The sequence below is a fragment of the Rattus norvegicus genome, chromosome 4 (genome assembly GCF_021556685.1).
Source record: "Rattus norvegicus strain SHRSP/BbbUtx chromosome 4, alternate assembly SHRSP_T2T, whole genome shotgun sequence".
NCBI lineage: Eukaryota > Metazoa > Chordata > Mammalia > Rodentia > Muridae > Rattus > Rattus norvegicus.
Genome location: NC_141537.1, coordinates 113819793 through 113843725, shown reverse-complemented (window position 1 = coordinate 113843725; position 23933 = coordinate 113819793). Strand labels below are relative to the sequence as shown.

Genomic DNA, 23933 nt, shown 5'->3' with positions numbered 1-23933 from the left:
CATATCTTTAACTCCTACTACTCGTATTTCAAAGAAATGTTTATCTTACTATAATTTAGGTGTTTGACACTGCAGGCAACGTTTTGTTATGTAGCTTAGGTTGGTCCTAACCTTTCTCCTTTTCCTAGGTTGGACAAAAATATCTGTAATCCTCCAGCTTTAACGTCTCTATATAGCCAGTATCACCATAACGTACTGTCCTTTTCTAACAAATGACAAAAACAAAACCCCTAGGATGTTCTCACTTTAAACTTCACATATATTTTTCATACCACATTGTACTAATTCAAGATTTTCTCATTTAACTGAACTTTTTATTTGGTGTTCCTCCATGGTGATGTCTGTAGCTAAAACTTCTCCATATTTACTCCTACTATGTTCTATTGGGTTAATTAAGAACCTATTCATGTGTTAACAGAGATTGGTGTTAGTGGGTTTTCTTATTATCAGTATTCTTATTAGAATATCTGTGTGGGTGTATGCAAGATTATTTGGATATTCAATTCTCCATGCAGAAACAGCAGGTTTCCAAAGTCCACTGGTATGATAGGTACCACATATATATAATGTGTATATATGTGTATATATATTAATTATATATGTATATATATTATATAATGTATATGTGATATATATCACTGGATGCATTCAGATGGGAATCAAAGCAGTTTGTGATTTCTGAATATGCTTAATGAATCTACAAATATATTTTTAGATTTTAATATAATATTTATTCGAATTTAGGCATATAAAAACTTAATGAACTTTCCAAGATGTGCTTAAAGTTGCAGATTTATATCATTTTGATGCATTTGCAACAGATATTGGCATATTTGAAATTCTGTGCTCTCAAATATCAACTAAGTTATTTCTACCCTTGTCATTTTGTGTCTGTGTGACTCACATTGTATTTGTAGACATTGTATATACTGTAGAATAACACAATAATTAGCATTAATCAAATCTAAAACTATTCTTTAATCTTATACAATTTTTGGTTTACTTGTTTGTTTTGCCTATAAATATCTAAAATGTTCTAGATTCTAAGCAATGCAAAATAACTGTGGGGTAATTTTGAATCTTTAATTTGACAACATAAACATTGAAATCTAATAGTGGCTGGAAAGATGGCTCAATGGGTAGCAGCCCTTGCTGCAGAAATAAGCCATCAAGGAAAGAAGGAACATAATCCGAGTCTCTCTACATCTCAGAAACTACCGTAGTACAATGTTGACAGGGGTGTCCCAAGTAGACCTAGTTTCAGAACGACCACAATTTTGTTCTGGTGAATCAAGTTGTTTGTTTGTTTGTTTATTTTGTTTTGTTCTGTTCTGTTTTCACTTGAAAAGAACATATGTATATGTATGTATATAGATAGATATAGATATAGATATAGATATAGATATAGATATAGATATAGATATAGATATAGATATAGATATAGATATAGATATAGATATAGATATAGATATAGATATAGATATAGATATAGATATAGATATAGATATAGATATAGATATAGATATAGATAGATATATAGTGCTTAACAGATATTCACATCAGGACACAGGCTTTAAGAACAAGGGAACTGGACTTCTGGATCTCATCTTCCACCTGACTTGATTTCTGATCTTGAGTGAGATGTGAGAACTTTTCCTGGAGTATTTTTTCTTCCTTTTTCTGTAAACTTCTTCCTTCGATGCAGGGGGGTGTTTCTTAATTCTCAATGATAAAGTGATCCACCTAAGGCTTTGCGAAGAACCACCTCCTCTTACATCTCTTATTTAGGTACAAAGGTATAGGCCACTGCTAAATTTGTGCCAGACGATTCGTCCAAAGATGTTCCTTCTCAAACCATCAGGTCTTGCTTTTCTTGACCAGTCTGAAGAATTCTTAGCATCTTCCCTCTCCTGTACAACTTTATCTAATTATTTTTGTTCCTCAGCTGCTGGCAGGTCCATGGAGCTCCAGATTTGATTTTTCTCCCCCTCATCCCCCTGCCACCCCACAATTCTTTGTGTCATTGAAAAAAAATTTTTCTATTCCTTTCCTTGACAGCGTGGTATGAATTAATTTAAATGGGAGAAAAGATGTGGTATGTGATATGTTCTTATGCAACAAACTAAGGGAAGACCTGCACCAGAGTGAGCAGGGACCTTGGGATTTACTAGGGAGCAAGCAGTCCTCAGGAATGCCGAGACTCTTCTACAAATGCCCGCCAGACTTGTCGCAGCAGTGTTTCTAATGTAGACACTCGTTTTGCTTTATTTTGTTTGGGTTTTTTGTTTATTTGGTTGTGGGGTGGGTTTTTTTTTACATAAATTTGGAGACATCACTTCAAAATCTTATCCTCCTAATGCACTGTCAATAAGTTGTATTTAGTCAGTGCCAATTTTTTCTAGTGTTCAGCAATAAATTCTTAACTGGTATAATATGTTAAATTCTTACGTAGCACTTACTCTTCAGCAGTAACCCGGTTCAGTTCAAGAACTCAGGAACCAAGAATGATTTTTTGGTGTTATATTCTCAGCAGCTGCATCAACACACTATATCATGAACAGGGTATGCATATCTGTTCAGAAATACTTACAAATTATATTTCAGAAATAACCATCACATAAAATTTAGTTGTAAAATGAATCACTTGTATATTAAAAGATTATCATTTTTTAACTTGAGATATTGTCTTATATAACCCAGTCTGGCTTCAAATTCACTATATAGCTGAAGTTGGTCTTGAAATCCTGATGCTCCCGCTTTAACCTCTCAAGGACTATGCCTGTAGCTGTGTGTCAGCATGTGTAGCTGCTTTCAAATTTCTGAAGCTGTATTTTGATGCCCAAAGATGATATTTCCCTTAAATGGCATTGAACTTGGATATAAGTTTTAACAGCTTAAGAGGAGAATAACTATTAAGCTTCTGATTCTATTTTTAGCCAAAGGCTTTACTAATAAAATTCTATAAGCAAGGTCAACAGTATATCTATTCTTCACTTAACCTTCTATAATTTACATTGACTTTGAACCAGAATTTCAGAACCTGGGACACATAAAACAAATCTGTTTATGAAATCAGAAATCAAAATTATAAGGAATCTATACTCACTGTTCTTGTTTCATTTTCAGAATGTAGAATTTACACAATACCCAGGAATTTGATTGCCGATCTTCCAAAAGAAAATGTATCTAGTCATGTAACCAAGGCTTGCAATTTTTACTTCTGAGATTCAATGCAAAGCTACTAGCTAACTCACATATCATGTTATAGCTAGACAGTTACAGTATTTGAGGGTTTGTTCCTAGTAGCCAGAACTGTGCTATAAATTCCTAGAGATTAATTCCTAATATGTCACTTTCTGTACTCTAGTTACTTCCCTACCAAAAAAGAACTTATTAATCTTCACTGTCTGCATTTCAACTTTAACTTGGATTTATTACACAGCATCTTTGCAATCTCACTAAATACAACTCTGTTATTTCCCATGCTAGAACTTTTGCAGGACGCAAAGCCATACATTTCACAGAGCTCTTCTGGGGTAGGTCACACTAACATATATAAATGTTAGTTTCCTAGCCTAGTCCAGTATGTCTTTCAAGGTTGTCATCTGATGTCAAGATCCTTTTCAAGTCATTCTTGATGGCGCTGTCCCCATAGTTGCTCATGAACTTAGTTCTTCATCTTTGTTGTTACACAGCATCCGGCTTCTCTGAATACATGGACAAACGATGTGCACTTTGCTTTTCATTTCCCACATAGTGTAATCATGCTCAGTGTCTAAAGAGGCTATCAATAGGTATCTGTTGATTGACCTCTAGATGAGATATGGGCAGCCATGCTCTTCACCTAGATGAGCTGGAAAATGAAATGTGGAGGCTCAGTGAACCGGATTAGAGTGTACAGTGGGAGAGAAAATATTCTGAGTACTCCCGTTGGGCCTTGCAAGGAACAATATAAGTTTTCACCTATTCACGTGTCTTTTAAAGATTTATTCAATATAAAGCCTCTACCGCTTTGCTTATCACCCCTCCTATAATCCTTCCTTCCTCCCCTCCCCTTCTCCCGCTGTGCTGGTGGGGGCCCCTGGGTATCTCTCCACCTTGACACATTAAGTCTCTGTTGTATTGTATAGTGCCAATCATCAGGCCATCAAAAGTATCCCACTTCTCACTTTGTTTATCCTAACATTCTGATCCCCAGAATCTCATGAAAACTCGAGGCAGAATGGATTTGGAATCTCAGCGCATGGGCGTGAAGACAGGAAGACTTCTATGGATCACTAGCCAGAAAGCCTAGCTTAATTGCTTTGATCCAGACTACTGACAGTCATTGTCTCAATAGACGGGGTGAATGGAATTTACAGACAACATTTGAGGTTGTCCATTGTCCTACACACACACACACACACACACACACACACACACACAAACACACACGCACGCACACACACACACTCAAGCATGTACACACTCAAGCATGTACACACACATTTATTTTCAGTTATCTGTAGAATATCTTTCAAAAGACAAAAAGAGATACAAATGATGTGATTTATTAATTTGCGCTGTGATATTTGTAGCATGGAATAGGATGATGGCTCTGGAGTTAGGAGGAAATTAACAAATGTCATAGTGTTACATACCATTGGTCTTGTACCAACAAATGAGTGTTGTATCCAATAGTTCTTGCTGGTAGGCTCTACATGGGAAGCAGAGGAGCACTGAAATCAAAGCTGACTCATTCCCCAAAGCATCTTTGTATTTTACTCTATCAAACTAGAAATTAAGAGATTTATTTTGGGAATGTATATGCTCACTTTAATGACATTTCCCAGAAATGAAGAATTTATACGTGTAGGAGGGACAGTGGGCATCAAATCTCATAAAACACAACAGTGCAACAATGTTGAAATGTTTTAACAGATAATGTTAGGCAGTGAAGAAAGGCACTGTCAGAAGGATACATCCTGAGTAGAAAAACATCTCCCTTGTATCCTTGTTTAATGCTCTCTGATGTCACTATGTTGAAAACTTATTCCTTTAACCCCTAATATTGCATTTTCTTTTGTTAGTTTTCTAAGGCAGGTTTTCAGAGCCTATCCTAGGTCAACCATAAACTGTTGATCTTCCTGCTTCTACTGTCCTGCTGCTTGGATTACAAACATGTACACTCCTCCCATGGTTTATGCAGTGCTGAAGCTAAAACCCCATGCATACTAGGCTAGCACTCTCCCAATAAGCCACATTCCTTGCATGACACTGATTTGGCAAATAATTTTCACATTCCTGCACTTGGCTATGCTGGAGTAATCCTCAAGAGTACTGTGATAATCAGCTTTCTCATACCTGTGACAAAATGTCTGACAGTAACTACTTGAGGCAGATGTTTGTTTTGGCTCACAGATCAAGAGCATAGTCTATCATGGCCAGGAATATATGGAGATTAGGTCAGCTCCCTCAGTGACACAGGGATATCGAGCTTAGAGGAAGACTGGGAAGCAGAATTCTTGGTCAGAAGCAAATCTTATCTTCAAGGTTGCTCCAACTCCTCACTTCACTGTGATGGGTCCATGTCACAGAGTTGTCACAAACTCCCGAAGCAAACAATGTTTGTGCAACACATATTGCACAAACTCAAGCTTTAAGAGGGTTTTGGTCCAAACAGTCTTAAAGTAGAAACTGAGTAAGTTGTAGGAAAATGATAAACTTCTCATTTTTATACTTATAACTCAGGATTAGTGTGTCCAGGGTCACTGGCAAAGCTAAGGCTTGCATTTTCAGCTTCTACTTTACTCAGTGTTGTTTTTACTGTTAACAACTGCATCCAGTTGCTTCATTCGCATTTGTTGATAATTTATATTTAACCTTATATACTAAATTGTATACATATACTTCATGAATAGTTGAGAATGCAGAAAGTTTATATTGAAATTGTAATCTAAAGGCATTGCAATGTTATTTAAAGCTTAATTCTATCTTGTAAATTACAAGATACCTATTATATTAACTATTTCAGATATATTATATATGTTATAATTATTAACTATTATAGATAATTGTATAAATATTCTGCAGTATACAGTTTTATCAATTTCTCAAGTTTAATTTTTTTAAATGCTGATTTCATTTTAAACAATTTATTAATGCATGTATGTGTGTGTGTGTGTGTGTGTATGCACATGTGTGTGTGCTTCTGAGTATCTGTGTTATATGTTTGCACGTGTCATCAAAGGCCAGATCTGGAATTACAAGAGGTTGTTAGCCAGCCAGTTTTAATGATGGACTCAAACTAGGTTCTTTGAATGAGAGAAAGCACTCCGAATCTCTGAGGTATCCCTTTAGCCACCAAAAAACAAATGGCCCCTTTAAGACTCTGTCTTTTAAAGATACATTTTTTTTGTATCCTTAAACATAACTGTAAAATTATACCATATTGGTAAATTACTGATCAGTAGCATTTGACAGTAGTTTTAAACCTTGAACTCTACTTTTCTCAATATTAGCATTTCCATTTAAGGTAATATATTTTGCATGTGCTTATCTATAAACCTTCTCCCTTTTGTGATGGTCTATGACATTTTATCTTGGAAGTATCCTTTACAAAAGATGTTGAATTATCTTATTTCGTATCATTTGATCTCCCCACATTTGGAGGGCTTTTTCTTTCATGATCTTCCTTTGGTTTCCCTCTGTTTCACTACCATTCTGTTATTATAGCTGAGTACTTAAAGTATTTCTACCCTTTTAGAAATCTCCATCTTGTACATGTGGTCAGTACCTGGTTAGCTTTAAGAATTTACTTCAATGTTTCTTTTTACTCCTCACCACACAGATACTCCATTGGTTAACTTTTGTCAGAACTTCTCTCTGTTTCTATATACCTGAATTATCACTAACCATTATGTACTTGCTTAGTATTAGTGAGGACAATGCTTACTGGAAAATTAGTCTACAAGACCTGTTAATTCAGAAATAATGAGTTGTAAGTTTATCTATTTCAATTACATTAAAACTTATAAAAGTTGTTTCATAGAGTTAATGTGCATATTTCAGTTATTTATGTGTTTGTTCTATTTTAGAGTCAGCATCTCACTCTGGCTGCAAACTCCATGCTCAGATTCTAAGTATATGGCCACTACATCAGTCTTCATGTTCATGCTCTTAATATATATATGGGAAGCTATTCATATTTGACAGGCAATCTGACAGAAGTCTCTGGTCTTCACTCCACCATCACTAAGAGGTATCATGTTATACCTTTTACATAAAAGTGATTTTAGGGCTTTTTCTTAACATTTCTTAGTGCTCAAGTCAATTCTCTTTGAATAAATGACTCAAATTTTATGCAGTGTTTAATTAAACTGCATGACTATAAAGAAGTTACTACAATCTAACTCTAAAATAAACTCAACATACTTTGGTTAAACACAAAATTATTCTACTAGCACCAGAAATGTGTGGCGTATGCTGGGAAATAATGACCACACTAATCTAGAATGCAGCTACAGAGAAAAATCTCTGTTTTGATACCTTGCAAGTGTCTAAGAAAGATCAAGCTAGTAGGACTAGATCACTTTAGGGTTAAATTGGGAGTTCATTTGTTCTACTCAGTAATAAATCACCAGTTCATAAGTTATTATTAAACACATAAATAATCATCCAAGGTAAACACATTTTGAATAAATATGTGTGACATATTACATAATCAATTTCAATAAAAATGTCTATGCAAGCCAGGTTTTTATCACATGTTTGCAACCCCCACATAGAAAGTGTTTGTGAATTACAGGCTACCCTGAGCTACCTTATCTTAAATAACAGAAACCAAAGTCATGCCTTTATTACCATGAATAAACTAAAATTTGATGTAACCTTGACCTATAAGGATCATAGAGTCACAGAGACAACTATAATCGTATGCTTTCAAATTGACACTAGGACAATGTGTGTATGTGTGTGTCTGTGACTTTAACAATAACTTTTTATAAGTATCTTGATGTCTTTTTACACAAGTGAAGTGATGGGACTCAAGAACAGCCATCAGTCAACTATCACCCATGTGAATTTGCTTGGTCCCCGTGAAACCTGATTGAACCCGAATGCTCTTGTTTCCATAGCCCGATTCTCCCTGAGGGGTTTCTCTCGAACGCACTACGTGCTCTTTTCAGGTAGGATGACCACACATCTCACTCTGAACTTCAGTTCTTTCCCGTACTTCCGTTCTCATTTCCTCTTCCCTGTTATCCCTGAACTCCTGTCCCAGCCCAATTTCCTACTGGAGTCAGTGTTCTCAAGTTGGATCGGCTAAACTTGACTAGTATCTCCTGAATCTCTGCCACCGTTGCCTTTTTGTTTTAGTCATTTAATCTGACTAAAACACTTCTACACTTTTGTTTAATTTGGCTTTGCAAATATACTAAAATTCTTATTTTGTACAGTCCACCTTCTCAGGTCACTCACCAAGATCCCTCTCATGCCTCTTTTCCATATCCCTTTGCCTTCTGTGAGTCGGCTTTAATCAGCACCTTATTTCACACTGCTCTAGTTTACTCTATGCCTCTTATACCTCATCCACTGTTAGACACTTAAGTTTTTCTTCCTATTCCACATTAAACACTTTATCCAATATCTTGGGATTAGCTGACTATCACTATAGAAAACCACAACGTCGTACTGACAGTATTTTCTTTGCCCTTGTGGGTATTAGTTTCAAATATGATCTTAATTTTCCAGAAAGTTCTATTGCACTCTGTACCATATTTCTTACATATATCAACTTGGGGTTTCTCAAAAGGTGCTGGTGTCATTGCCCTGAAACGTAGTCCTTGCTGCTGGTGTTTTCTAATATTCTGTACAGAAACAGATAAAATATGATTTTTTCCGTCTCATCTTCTCATATAAGCTTACTTTCTTCTTTCCACAAATACTCCACATTCATAACCAAACATAGGTTAGTCATGCATGCTCATTACTGAAATCAAGTCTCCATTTCTTATCCATCAAAAGAAATTATTTCCCTTTCTCCTGAATTTTCAGTCTATGTCTCTGTTTCTCTGTTTCCTTCTCTCTGAGTCTTTTCTCTCACCATGTCTAACTCTTCCCTTCCCCTTCAACCCAATGAATTAATCCCACTCAATGATGCACACGTATAAACACATATACACACATGTACACAGAGAGAGAGAGAGAGAGAGAGAAAATCACATGAACTCACACAAGACATGTATTTTAATATTAATGATATTAAAATTCCCTCTTGACCTTATGCCCATCCTCTTCAATGGCCAAATTTTATTCTGTCACTTAATACTATCTTAATTTTTGATGATTTTCTTTGATATACATTTTAGTTGGAATAGAATTTCACCACCTTGCCCCTCTCCTTTCCTCCCTCCCATGCTTCCCAGGTAACATCTCTACAACCACTCCCATAATTCCCCTTCCTCTCATGTTGATAACTATTTTTCTTTGATTATTATTAATCTATGTGTTTGTGTGTTATATGCATATATATATATATATATGCACTATACTGCTACTACTGATCCTGCTATTTTTTGCTTGTATGTATATTGTTTCAATGCTGACTATGCTGCCGTCTTTTGCTTCTTCTTTTCTTTTTTTCCCCCTGTAATTCTCTGTCATGGAGTGAGACCTTATGAAAACATCCCCCTCTCTACATTACAAACTAAACTGGTGCTGCCATTGTTCCAGTCTTGTTTATACAAATGGTTTTTAGGTCACCAGTGAACTCACCTTGTAAGAAATTGGCACAGATCCTGACTTTATTCCATGTAGCCCTTTCAGTATCTGCCAGAGCTATTCCATGCCTCCTGCGGCAGGTATTCTCTAGCTACCTTCTGATATTCCACTCTCACTTTCTCTCATTCTTCCAACGCTACTATTCTTTTCTGACCCTTCAGTTCCCTAGTCCCCTGTGAAGGTGTATTTTCTCCCCACCTGGAGTTCTTTGGCAAGCCATCTTCTGTTCCCTTCACATGGTGGCTTATTTTTGTTCATTGGTTTCTGAAATACTATCTATATGGTGATTAATTTTAAACTCTACTTCCAATCTCGATCACTTGTGAGAGTTTCAAATGTCACCTTAAAATTAACAAAGCCGCTTCGTTACACCCAGTTTCCCCTCTTGTCACAAAATCTGTTGCTTCCTCATTTCCATTTCTCAGTGAATAGCAGTTGGCTAGGCTAAAAGTCATCGTGATTTCATTTTCCCTTTCCACCTGCATCTCTTCACATGCATTCAAAAGCTCCTTGAGTTCCCTGATATAACAGTGCATAATCCGTCTTCACTGACACAGTTCCAACCCAATCACATTTGCGTATCAGCTGGCTTAAGGCACCTGGTTCCTTCCACACCAACCTTTCCCCATACCTTTCTTCACTTTCTGCAAAGAAACCAAGATTTTTAAAATATGCATCTCATCCTTCGTTTTCTACCTAACACACGTACAGCTTCCCATCACCCTTAAATACTCGGTAATGCTGAATCCTGTATCACATGCTATACAACCTTGTGCCTTCTTTTCCTTGCCCCTCACCATTCCCTGATCTTACTTTTGGCCTCCTGCTACAGTAGTTCACCAAAACCATTTTATTTCTTTTGTCTCTAACTTATGCTCATTTCACTTCTAAATTAATGGCATAACCTTTTCAGTGCCTCTACCAAAAATAATCTTCTGACATACCATGAGCTAGGAGTGTCTTCCCAAGATGCCTCAGTTTATGTACATATTCTAAATAACAAATGCTTCTGAAATGTTCCTACTTGTGCTCCTTTTGGAACACTTGTTACTCAGTTTGTTAATGTGATTAAGGGAGGCTCTAGAAACTTCTGAGTGTAAACAGTAGCTGTTAGACATAGGACACTGGGGATGGAGTTGAGATATTTATTTGCATTTCTGGTTTCAGGCAGTTATCTCTACATCCTGGTTTCTAACATATGAATGAGCTATAAGAGCCCCACATTCCCTGAGGCCTCAGACTGAGCTATCCCTCTTGTACTATCCTACCATAAAAGATCAACCCTTCTCCCCATAAGTTGCCTCTCCATGCATAGCCACAGCAATGAGAACAGTATTTAATAGGCTAAAAGGCATTTCTAGATTAACCTCCATTTCTCCCTATGCTTTAGAGAGCTTCATGAAGGTGAATTCAGAAAATATTGTATGATATTGTGCCATAGACATTTAGTTAATTGCTTGCTTGCAAGGAGGAAGTCCTGAGTTCAATTCCCTAGTACACATGTTTAGAAAAATGAGTTAAGACATATCAGTATGTGCTATGGTCCCAGCATTGATGATGTAAAGGCAGATACATACCTGAGATCACCAGCCATTGGCTCAGACAAAGTAAATAAGTTCTATGTCTCCAAAGAACTCTATCTCATAAAAATAAGGTGTGTCCTATTGGAATGATAATACCAAGACACTGCACATAAATGCATTCCTCCACTAAGTGCACCTGTACATCTCCCTCCCTCTCTCTCCCTCTTCTTCTCCCTCCCCCTCTCTCTGACACACACACACACACACACACACACACACACACACACACACGCATGCACACGCACATGACATTCAGTTGGATTGCAATTAAAATTACCCAGGTGAGACAAATGCCACTTGTTTCATAAATAGCAGTGGGTTGACATATTAGATTAACTCTCTCCCTGTACAGCCTAGTCCTTACATCTGCCCAATATTTTTCCACCTCTGTAGAGTACAAACAGTCAATAATTCTTTTCCAGCTTTGGGATTTGAAATGGGATCTACCAGAGATTACTTTGATCCTTGTTCAAATATCTCAGGACCAGACAAAAGGATAAAGGACACGTTTCAAAGTTGCTCTCCTGTTGCCTGCCAGGAAAGTGTAGCAAGGGAGCTATAGACAGAAAGAGCCAAGGCAGAGTGCCTTACCTGTCTGCCAAGCCATTTCCTTTTACATTTCTCAGGGCAGCAGGCATTAGCTGGGTCAGTGGAGCTCTCTGCAGCTGGCACTCTCTCTTGTAGTTAGAGCCAGCCGCAGTGGCAATGCTCTGACATATTTAAACATGGTGAAGGGAGCTGGGAGGCAACATCACAGCAGGGCTGTCCCACAGAATGCAATTGTGTTTGATATGAATACAGGGAGAATGATGAGCTCAACTAATGCTCACCCAAGGCTGGGCCAATATCGCCATTGGCTCAGAGTTCTGGGGTTTAAAATAAAAAAGACATAGACATTCCTACTTAGAAGCATGTCCTATGCATCCAGACACATGTCTCTTCCTTACAGAGGATCTTGGCGTGGAATATGGTTCTTTCCTAACATTCTTGCCTTGACCATTTATTTAGTGAATGCCTTAAAATATTTACATACTTCAGTGACATCCTGAATGTTGACATTGTTATAAATTTTACCTTTTTTATATTCTTGTGATTGAAGTGAAAAGTAAAAATGAAATAAAATATGTGAACCTTCTGGCTGGGAAGATGGATTAATTGAGAGTTTAGTTCAGTCCCTAGAATGAGGTAAAATGTCAGGCATTCTGGCATGCACTTGAAATTCCAGTACTGGAGAAACAGAGTCAGGAAGATCCATGGGCCTCACTGGTTGACCTTCTGGGCTGAATCCAGGCCACGTGAGAGAACTTGTCTTAAACAAAAAGCAGAATGAATGACTTTTGAAGAACGACATCCAGAAATGATGTCTGGGCTCCACATGCATGTCTGCGTACCTGTATGCCAACATCTGCACATATATAGACACAAGCTAGTAAACTTTGTTTACCATCTTCCATATCGCACCAGTCAGTATTTCACTGTGGTAATACATGCCTGGTAGAAAATACTTGAGAGAGTTTTGGCTCATGGCTGCAGGAGTTGCAATCTTCTTCGGTTGATCTCATCACTGCTGGCCTATGTTAGGAAGAGCATCAGCCCAGGGAACAGCAGAAATCAAGGCTTCTATCATAGAGCATGAAGATAGAGGAAGACTGGCAGAGCAAGGGGCTGGGAACCAAATCCACTCCTCAGTGCATACAACCGTGGACACACATTCTCCTGTCCAGACACACCTTGTAATAATTCTCTTGTCTATGAATTTATGTATGAATGGGTACATATGTTGTCAGGATGGGACCAATGTCAATGATGACATAATCTCCAGTCCACCACAAGGAGTTTCGGGGCTATTGTGCATCAATACCATAATATTTATTTACTGAGCCGATGCCCCAGACCCACAGTGTTATTTCCATGAGCACATAATATTATGTCCTTTGGTTTTGTCTTTCATACCCTCAAGATACCATTCTGTCTTCCAAGAGGATTTATTTTAATTAAAATACTTCAAATGAATTATTTCTTAAGGAAGACTGTCAGCTGTCTGTGTCTGTTTCAAAAATTCAGCCATTCATTCCTTGTTCAAGGTAAGCAAAGATGGTCTGTAGAGACAGCTTTTTGCTCTTTCAAAGCACTCCTATCTGATATTCAAAACGAACAGTACTACTTCAGCACCAGAGAAATGGATTCTCTCTTCTGGCTTCTGCAGGCATGTATATGCCCATAGTAATATGCACATATTCACATGTGTGCACACAGACAAACAAACACACACACACACACACACACACACACAGTGGGGAGGAGACAGAGAGGGTCACAGAGAGGCACACACCGAAAGATAGACACACAGAGAAAAAGGAACCTAATAAAAAGCACTAAAGAATAATTTCACAAGCTTCAAAAACTTCAATCTATGGAATACTTGAAGTGATGAATATTCATCGCCAAATATTTGCTTTGGCTCATGCCTGGAAGATGTGTGCCAGGTTTTTATTTACCCTATCGCTATGGATCACTCGAGAAGGCAGAATGGACTTTCGATTCTTTCAGATCACACAGAATGATTACTTCATTGTACCTGAACCTCAGTATACAGTGGAGAGTACCACTTTCTGTGTTTAAATCAATACATTTCACATACCTCACATAATCACTAAGAGTGTGAGTTAGCCTACGAATCTGATTAAAAGACATTCTTAATAAGATACAACTTTAGGTTATTTTTAAATTTTAGACACTGGGATTTGGAGAGATGACTTTAGAGTCAGTGCTGCTGTTCTAGCTAAGGGCCTGTGTTTGATTCCCAGCATTCACACAGGGTGACGCATAACTTCTGAGAACTCCAGCTTCCCTCTTCTGCATTCCATGCGTACCTGCATTTGGGTGCACATATATACAAACAAATGCAACATTACAACTAATAAAACTAAATATTAAGAAGTTTATATCCTTGCCTTGATCATCTGTGTTCTTACTTTCTACAGTAAAATGCCCCCTCAAAATATTGGCCACTTGTAAAAGTTCATGTATTATAAGCCATGACGCTTATCTAAGAAGTCTTACTAAACATATTTAACATCAAGCTCAGGTAAGACCCTGTGGAATGTATTTTCATAAAACAATGCAGAAGTGAAACCTTTTGCTGAGGCTCAGTTTCAAAGCATTGAATGTTTAGTGCAGGAATTTATGTAGACTTACAGTCCAAACTACCGCTAAACACAAGCAGCAACAAGTACAATAACATTTCACCACCAAATGGCATAGCTTTTGAATAATCATTTATGCTAATGAGTTTTGGTAATTGTTGTGTGCCCATAAACCCATCTTAGCAGGCAGCAGTGGGCTTCTGCCTTACATTATCCTCAGACATACAATCCTTATTTCAGCAACCATTATATTAAATTCTAATCTATCTTCAGATCATGATGGAAAAGGATAATCTTCAAATTGCTACACTTTTCTCTCCACTTGAGTAAACTAATTAAATGGATTCTATTTCTCCATTGTCTGCGAATGCCCAGAGGAATCCCAGAAAACACTGAGGGAATGGACAGAATGCCTAAGTATCTGCAGAGTTAGTGATCAACACGTGGTTCTGATTGTAAGTAATATAGCGACAGTGCAAACATGCCCCCACATTTTCACCTTACTCTAGTCTGTTACCCAGAAGCTCCTCCCTCCCCTAGGCAAATGTTTCACAAGAGAGTCACATCCCTTTTGTCTTTTAAAAGAAAATCATATTAGAAAGTATCTTTAACGCTGTATAGAAGAACCAATATGGCCACTGGCCTATACCAAAGCTGACCATGGGTACTTGTGAGCTGTTTAACAAGTTAAAGATTGCAAATTCTTTTAGCTCTTGATTGTTGTAGGTGCTGCAGAGAAAGATTGAGACAGATCTCACTTTGCTTATTTGTCTCTGGAAAAAGGAAAGGACACTGCAGGTGGGTTCTTTCTTGAGGCCATTTTAGTTGGTCTTGATGACCGTAAAAATCATTTAAAAAGAGAAACACGTGTGCTTGGTAGCTCACCATAATTAGTAACATGCATTTAGGAAACCGACCAAGAAATTTCATATTTTATAATGATGACATTGCGATCTCTGATACACAGTTAGAAAATTTAGCATGCTGTGTTTGGCTTAACTGCTAAATCCTTCATTTTTCATCCCTGAAAGTTACTGGCTGTATCTAGGATGAATAAATAGTATAAAATACTATAAAAACAACATGAAAATATCTTTTTTTGTCTTCACCATAGTTGTGGAAGTAACTTTGAAATAAACATTCTAAGTTTTATAAACTATTTTTGGTGAAACCAAAAGGAGAATCCTGCCCTATATTCTGAATCTCATGCTATGCTGGACACAGTATCATTACCTTTACTTAGCACCAATGAAAAAATGTATTTTGAATTTCTTTAATTATGGTAATTTTCTACATACCTTCATTAATTATTCCATGCATCACAATAGATTTGAATATATTGATTTTAAGCCATCCTTTCTCTATGACTTAAAATATACAATTCAAAAGATATATCATTTTACGTGTACTTGTGTTCCCAAATGTATGTATGTATATCATGTGCAGGAAATGCTCACAGAAGTCAGAAAGTGGTCCATGTACTCTGCACCTGCACTAATAAGTGGCTGTGAGCTGCCTGACATGGGTGCTTGGAACCAAACCTGGGTTCTATGGAAGAGCAGCAAATGTTAACAAGTGAGGGGTCTCATCAGCCCTAAAATGTATTCTCCTCAAAAGGAAATATATAAGAACAAATTGATAATCACTCAGAAATCTGCACCGCTGTGTAGAATGTAATTTTCTGGTTAAGGTATCTGCAAATGTAGACTATTCGTTCAGTTTCAGTACTTAACTGGCAGTTGCAGTATTCCCACTCACACAGTGCTGGATTCTACATTCCTGTCACTGCAAGGGAAAAACCATTTGGAGTTTCACAGGCCAGAATATCAAAACACTCCATCAAGTATATTATTGATATTGTTTAAAGGAAAGTAAATATAGATCTAAACAATTAACTATCTCTTTTTCCCCTGGTGCTGAGGATTTGGGTGTGTGGGTAATATGTCTGTCATACAAATATGAGAACCCGAACTCCAACTCTACATTAAAGGCAGGCACTGTGGTGAAGAACTGGAGTCACAACTTTGCAAAAGTGGAGGTCAGCAGATCACTAGCCTCAAGGACCAGCCAGCCTAGATTGTTGGTGAACTCCAATTTCAGTGAGAGACCCTTCCTCACAAACAAGAGAGAGAGGTGCAGAGGAAGACACCATGCATTAACCTCTTACACACACACACACACCACTAAAATCACTCAGATAAAATATTGACCTAATAAGAGTGCATTTTCAAAATCATAAACAGGAAGCTTTTTCTCAAAAAGGAAAACTACACATGCAATTTTCATTCACTGTAGTTTGATCAACATTTTCTTAAATCATCAGTTCCTTCAAAGTTGTAGCATATTACAGACTTGACATTGAATTTGCCCTACTCTGGCTGAATTCAGCCATTCCACTTGGGGGAAATGAATTATATGGAGAAACCAAGAGATTTTTCTTTCAATCAACTGTTTATGGAAGGTTTACCTTTTCCCTGATCATATGCCTTATTCAACTGCTTTCTTTGGGCAAAGAAAGCATTGGTTACTTGTATCTTCAATACTGGCTACCAATAACATTTTAGTACAATGCTATCTTGAACCCAATCCAATGTGAGAGCAAATTGAGCACAACTTAGAGTATCTTATCTTTTCCTACTAACAGATTAGATATAGATATAGATATAGATATAGATATAGATATAGATACAGATACAGGTATAGGTATAGGTATGGATATAGAGATAGATATATCTTTAAAATTTAAAACTTTATTTATTTGCTTTTTTGTTTATTGTGTGAGTTTGTTTGTATGTGTGAGCACTATGTATGTGTGATGGAGGCAGGGGTAGGTCAGTTCTTTGCTCTATGGGTCCTAGGAATTGATGCATGTGACCAGACCTGGCAGCAAGTTCTTGGGAACAAGTCCCAGTACCTTTGAGTAGTTTTGCCAGCTGAGTATTTTGTTTAGATGCCAGAAAAAATGTTCTAGATAACTCTGTTATCTGTCCTATGCATGGAAAATTCCACCATATAGTACTTTCTATACCCTCTGGTAAGGTGAGACATCAAGGATGGTTGCTGTCCTCCTCTGAGTTTTCAAAAAAGTACAATTTGAGTCTCGAGTCTAGACTGCTGCATCTGCAGCACAACCAATCAGAGAGAAGTCTCTAACAAAGTCAACCAGCCAAGTCTCCCAGAGGAATAGTGTCCTTTTGTCTAAGTCGTGAATTGGTCCAGACACTTGCACAGTCTTCAATCATGGAAGAATTACTGGGGCTTAACATCCTGCCACAGTAGCTCAGTAGCAAACAGAAACAAGAATCTCTGAGTCCAGGCTTGTCTTCACTCTTCCTGGTGGAGCCAGCTCTTTCTTTGGGACCACAACTAATCAGGTAATGATCTTTCCAGCTTGAAGCAAGGCGACTACAAAAGGGAATGCAATAGCATACAGAAATTCAAGATTTTACCAGGAGGAAAGGAAGAAATAAAGACAGACGGGTGGCAGAAGCTCTTAAGAGCTTCATCTTTTTTTTTCTCCATCTTTATTAAATTGGGTATTTCTTATTTACATCTTAATTGTTATTCCCTTTCCTGGCCTCCAGGCCAACATCCCTCTAACCCCTCCCCCTCCCCTTGCATATGGGTGTTCCCCTCCCCATCCTCCCCCATTACCGCCCTCCCCTCAACAATCATGTTCACTGGGGGTTCAGTCTTGGCAGGACCAAGGGCTTACCCTTCCACTGGTGCTCTTACTAGGATATTCATTGCTACCTATGAGGTTGGAGCCCAGGGTCAGTCCATGTATAGTCTTTGGGTAGTGGCCAGTTCCTGGAAGCTCTGGTTGGTTGGCATTGTTGTTCATATGGGGTCTCAAGCCCTTTCAAACTCTTTCAGTTCTTAAAGAACTGCAGTTACAGATAATGTGTTTCTCACAAGCCAGACCTTTCAAAGGGAAACAAAAAGGGCTGGCCTCTGCCCTGGGAAACAATCAGCTTGCAGAAAAGTAAAATCAAATACTGCCTATTCGGGCAGAGATAAGCAGAAACATTTTTAGGATTTTTAGACAAAAGCAACAGGTTTTGATTTTTATTTAAAAAAAATAGTTTCAAAGGACTCTTTACCTCTCTGTGTGTGAGATGTCTGGACCTATGACTTTAAAAAAGTATTGGTGAACAGGCCAATCGGGTTAATAAGGGAGAACAAGGCAAAGATTAGAATGGGTCAGAGTAGGAAAGACTAAGGAGCCAAACAAATAGAATCGTTTTCACTACCTGTGTTGGACTCCTTGGTAGCTTCTTAAGCTGTTCTAGGAAATCCCTTTTTCGACAAGGTGACTTCTTAAAACATCTCGACATTTCACAGGTTAAATATTATGCATGGATACAAATGTTCTTTTTAACCAATAAGTCAAAATCTCCTACATACTTGTAACTATTGAATTTATAATGGTGTAGAGATATCAAGGTTGCCATAGAACAGTATGTGCATTTTGTACCTACTAAGGGCATAAAATTTACATTAGGCTTCAGAATAACACACTAGAGAGTAGGAAGTGTCATTCTTGTAAATAAAAGGTCATAATGTTTTGATGATTCAGAAAGCAAGTCTAAGGTTGAATTTCTCCACAAGCCTTGGCATATTCATCCTACTTCAACCTGACTGTGACAACTAGAATAATGATGGCTTGTTCCTCATACTTGGGCCACAGTAATACTGCAAAGGATGTTTTGTATGACCACTGGAACTGATAACCGTGTGCCTATTTCATACATAGCTTAGGTGGTGATATAGGATATGCAATGATAAAAATACTGTCACTGCACCATTATGGAATAGGTATTTTTATACTTGTTAGGACATACTTGCTGGATGATTTTTGAGCAAATTAATTAGCTAATAAATATAATAAATATATCCTTATTTACAGAAAGATAAAATAATCACTCAATGACGTGTGTTATTTAACTCAAAATATTCAGCATACTTTCATTGTGAGTATTCAATTGAAAAAATTATTAATGAGATATGCTAATTGGTCTCATGCTAAGTTTTTAAAAACTAGGTGATTGTTTTCTAGTTCCAGAGCATGTGTGCAAATCAAGAGCTCCAGATTCACTCACAGCACTGAAAGGGCTCCTCTTAGACACAAACTAGTCTTGGGTATATTTGTTACTGAGAACCAGGGTTTAAGAACTAATACCAAGAGTGACTCCAGTTTTGTTTTTGATGCTGCTAAAAAAAATAAACAGCAAAACAAACAAACAAACAAACAAAACCACTGTCACTGACAGCAACTGAGAGGAGGAAAGAGCTTACACAATCTATCACAGAGGGAAATTAGGCCAGGAAATCAAGCAGGAAATTAAAGCAAAAGCCATGAAGTAGCGCTGCTCACTGGATCACCTGCTCATGATTAGGAAGCTTTCTTACACAGAGCGGAACCACCTGCCTAGGGATGGTGCTGTCTACAGTGGTCTGAGCCTTCCTGCATGACTTAACACTCCTCCACAGACATGTCCACAGTAACTATGACGTAGGCAATCTCTCAGCTGAGTCTTCTCATGTGACTCTAGGCTGTATCAAGTTGACAGTTAAAACTGGACAACAGGTTACTGATGCTAAATATGTAGCCATTCCTTGAGATGACCGCCTCTTAAAATTCATGTGATAGGCCGCCTGCATGAGTGTCATCTGATTCTTATCACAGAACCCTTCTATTCAGGGGCACAAATCCGAAATTCTGAGCAGTCAAAACTGCTATTTATCAGGCTAGCCAGGTGTTTCTTCTGTAGACTAATGATGGAAAACTCGGCTCTTTGAAAGTATTCTCTCCCAATAAACAGATGTTGTACAAAGAGACAGCTCAGGAAATCATTAATATCATAGAGTCAAATCAATTCTCATCTCTGCTTCCCAGGAGAGTGAACACAGTGGGGAAAATATGGAATATATCACTGTCATAGTCTTGGATACTGTTTCCTTCATTTTTCACTGTAGCTCCACAAAGCAATATAATGTGTTGATAGTTGTTCAGCTGCCAGAGATACATAATCTTTATAAAGACCAAGATTAATTACAGTATCCGCATAACATGCACTATATCTATTATAGCGATGCCTTGCAGAAACGCCAGGTGTTTAGGAAATATTTGATTCACAAATGAAGGAAAGCTTCTCTTTAGAGCAAGTGAGTCAGTCATTTAGCCACAAATTGAACAAAATGTGCATCTTGGGAGAATGTGTGAAATGAGAATTGATCATATCCACAAGGACTTCATTTCATACAGCTTCCCCCCACTGCTTGCATGTTTTCCCTTTGAGGAAGAAATGTGAATATAAGAAGTTCACAATTGTGAGCACTCCTATTATTCTCACCAAAACACTTACATCTTCCAAGCAGACACAGGAGCTGGGATGTGCTCTAGGGTAATAGCCATTGGTATGTGTTGACCTGAGTTAAAATGTCTAGGACCACTATAAAGGGGAAAATCAACCCTGAGGGCAGATACCTGCAGTCACAGTGTTAGGTAAGTGGAGATGGGAGAGCTCATTAAGAGCACACTGGCTATCTAGCCTGGCTGAAAATGTACCCAGGTTCAACAAATGACCATGAGTTTATTCAAAAATTACCTGCTGAAATGCAGAAAATTAGTGTCTATCAAGTTTTCATTTCTAAATAGGACATCTACCCAATTTCCTTACCCACAGACTTGAAGAATTTTTGGCAAAAAACATAAAAACTGGGGGATGGGGGCAGGGCACTGTGAAATGATGTCCTCTGGATGTCCTCTGGACATCATTTGGCTAGTTAACTCATGAACCCACTATGGTGTGGTTACATTATAGGAGAGGATAGGAAGGCAAAGTTTAGAGCAGAGACGGAAGGGATGGCCATTCAGAGCCTGCCCCACATGTGGCCCATATATATACAGTCACCAAAACTATATAAGATGGATGAAACTAAGAAGTGCATGCTGACAGGAACCCGACAAGGTTCTCTCCTGAGAGACACAGCCAGAACATGTCAACTACAGAGGCAAATGCTAGCAGCAAACCACTAAACCGAAAACAGGAGGAATTAGAGAAAGGACTGAAAGAGCTGAAGGGGCTTGCAACCCCATATGAACAACAATGTCAACTAACCAGAGCTCCCAGGGATTAAACCACTACCCACAGACTATACATGGACTGACCCTGGCCTCCAACTGCATATGTAGCAGTGAATAGCCTTGTTGGGGCACCAGTGGAAGGGGAAGACCCTGGTCCTGCCAAGATTAGACCCCAGTGTAAGGGGATTGTTGGGGGGGGTGGTAAGGGGATGTATAGGGAGGGGAACACCCTTATAGAAGGGGAGGGCGAGGGGTTGGGGGCTAATGGACAGGAAAACAGGAGAGGGAATAACATTTGAAGTATAAATAAGAAATGCCCAATTTAATAAAAATGGGGAAAAAAGATGATGACCATTTACAAACAACCTTGATAGGTCTACAACAGACACCTCATCAGAGACTACAAAAGAAACCACTTGCATAGTCAGGTGGCTTGGGACTTCTAGTGTTCACACTGAGGGACAAGATATTCCTATTGCTTTATCTGTGGTACTTCAGTTTGGCAGCCCCATCAACTGGTACAATTTTATTATGCTGTATGCAATGCTATGCTCAGGGAAGGGTTGTTAGTTCAATCTAGTTCCTAAAGAATGAGGAAACCAACACTATTGTTAGATAATATGTTCACAAGACTTATTAAACCCAAACCTGCTGAAAAAAAAAAAGGAAAAAAAAAGATGTTATCTTTCCAGTAGGCAGGAGAAACTTAACTCAGTTTATCATTAACAGAACATGGGAGGATATTAGAGAGTGTGGAGATATATGGAGGTTACCTGTTGCAGATTGAGAGGGTGAAGTTGGGGGAGCATGTGATCAATATGAATTATTCATCTGTTTGCAATTGTCAAAGAATAAACAGAAGATATTCTGCTCAAACTTTGACCTGTCTGTGTGCCCACATGGGCAAGGACATCTGCATACACGTTTTTAAACAACACACAAATAAGTGCTCAAAGAGACTGTCTTTAACACTTGAGGTTTCTCTCACTGTTCTGATTGTATGGTAGTGTTGGGAATGAAGAGAGTTCCCAGGACCATTGCTGCAGAGAGGGTCCCCTATCGTTTCTTCACCTCCTTAAATCTCTTCCTGCACGTTAAACACTTGTGTTTTCAGAGATTCCGCTTATCTGTAATTCTCTAAAACATTTTCTTTTGGTACACAATAGTTTCGACTTCATGGGAGTGCTTCTTTGGATTTATGGATTTAAGCAAAAGTATTCCTGGTTTCCACAAACATTGTGTGTCTGGCCTCTACACAGATTAGAATGGTATTCAAGAAAAATACAGAGAGACAACTAGCACCAAAGGTAACATGGAGAACAGCAGTCTTCCAAAGCACAGTGTGGGCTATCTTTGCTCTGCACTTCTGTTTTGCTTGGAAACTGTAATCCACTCATGCAGCATAAAATTTGTCTAACTCGGGCCCTAAGCAACCATGACGCCTTTTATGTAGAGAGAAAATCTTTGTTTTAGAGAAAAACAACAAGATTTTAACTACGGGATACATTTCTTAGAAACAATAGTATTAAATTCAGATCAGCTCTCCTCACAGTTTCAATTCTGAACAAAGCTTATCAGAAAGGGGCAGATGGGGACAGTAAAGGCTGTGAAATTTAATTGGATGGAAGTAAAATAGAACTCTGCTTGTACAGTCTTCTGATTTTTAAAAGACCCCAAATTAATTAACTCAGGGGAGTCTAAGCTAACAGGGCCTTTGTTACAACTGAGCAAGAAATATAAAATCACGAGAATATCCAGGGGCTAAATATCCACACTTTGAATTTTATAACCTCAGAGATGAAATTAGTGGTCGGGGCAAGAAACCTTAATATAATAGGTGAGAGTGGCTGATGCAATTCTCGCATCACAAAATAATCAATCTTTTCTGTGTACTGTTCATTTCTGTTAATATATTTTGCTATTTTGTTTCTCTCTCTCTCTCTCTCTCTCTCTCTCTCTCTCTCTCTGTACAGAAGACAACTTTTAGTGTCACTTTTCAAGAGCTATTGTCATTTTTTCGTCTTTTCTGTCTGTCTGCCTATGTTTTCTGTTTTGTATTTGAGACAGTCTCCCATTAGAACATGGAACTTACCAAGCAGCTCATCTGTCTGGGTTATGAAGTCAAGCATCACGTTGTCTTCTCCTCTCCAGCACTGGGTTTTCAAGTATGACCCACCAAGCATGGCTTTTCATGTAAGCTCTGGAGATTGAACTCAAGTCCTTAGGCTTGCAAGGCAAGTGCTTTAGAAAATGAGCTATTTCCCTAATAATAAACATACCATTCATGTTTTTTAAAAAAGATTTGTGTGTGTGTGTTGTTCATCTGTGTGTACATGCATCATGTGTACGTGTACA

General features: G+C 38.0%; 1 protein-coding gene and 1 pseudogene across 4 annotated transcripts in view; both read right to left on the bottom strand.

Annotated features, from left to right (window-relative positions):
• The window catches only part of Lrrtm4 (leucine rich repeat transmembrane neuronal 4), a 790938-nt gene that overhangs the window by 696528 nt on the left and 70477 nt on the right, over window positions 1-23933 (bottom strand).
• LOC147994923 (large ribosomal subunit protein uL29m-like) lies at window positions 1543-12796 on the bottom strand (annotated as a pseudogene).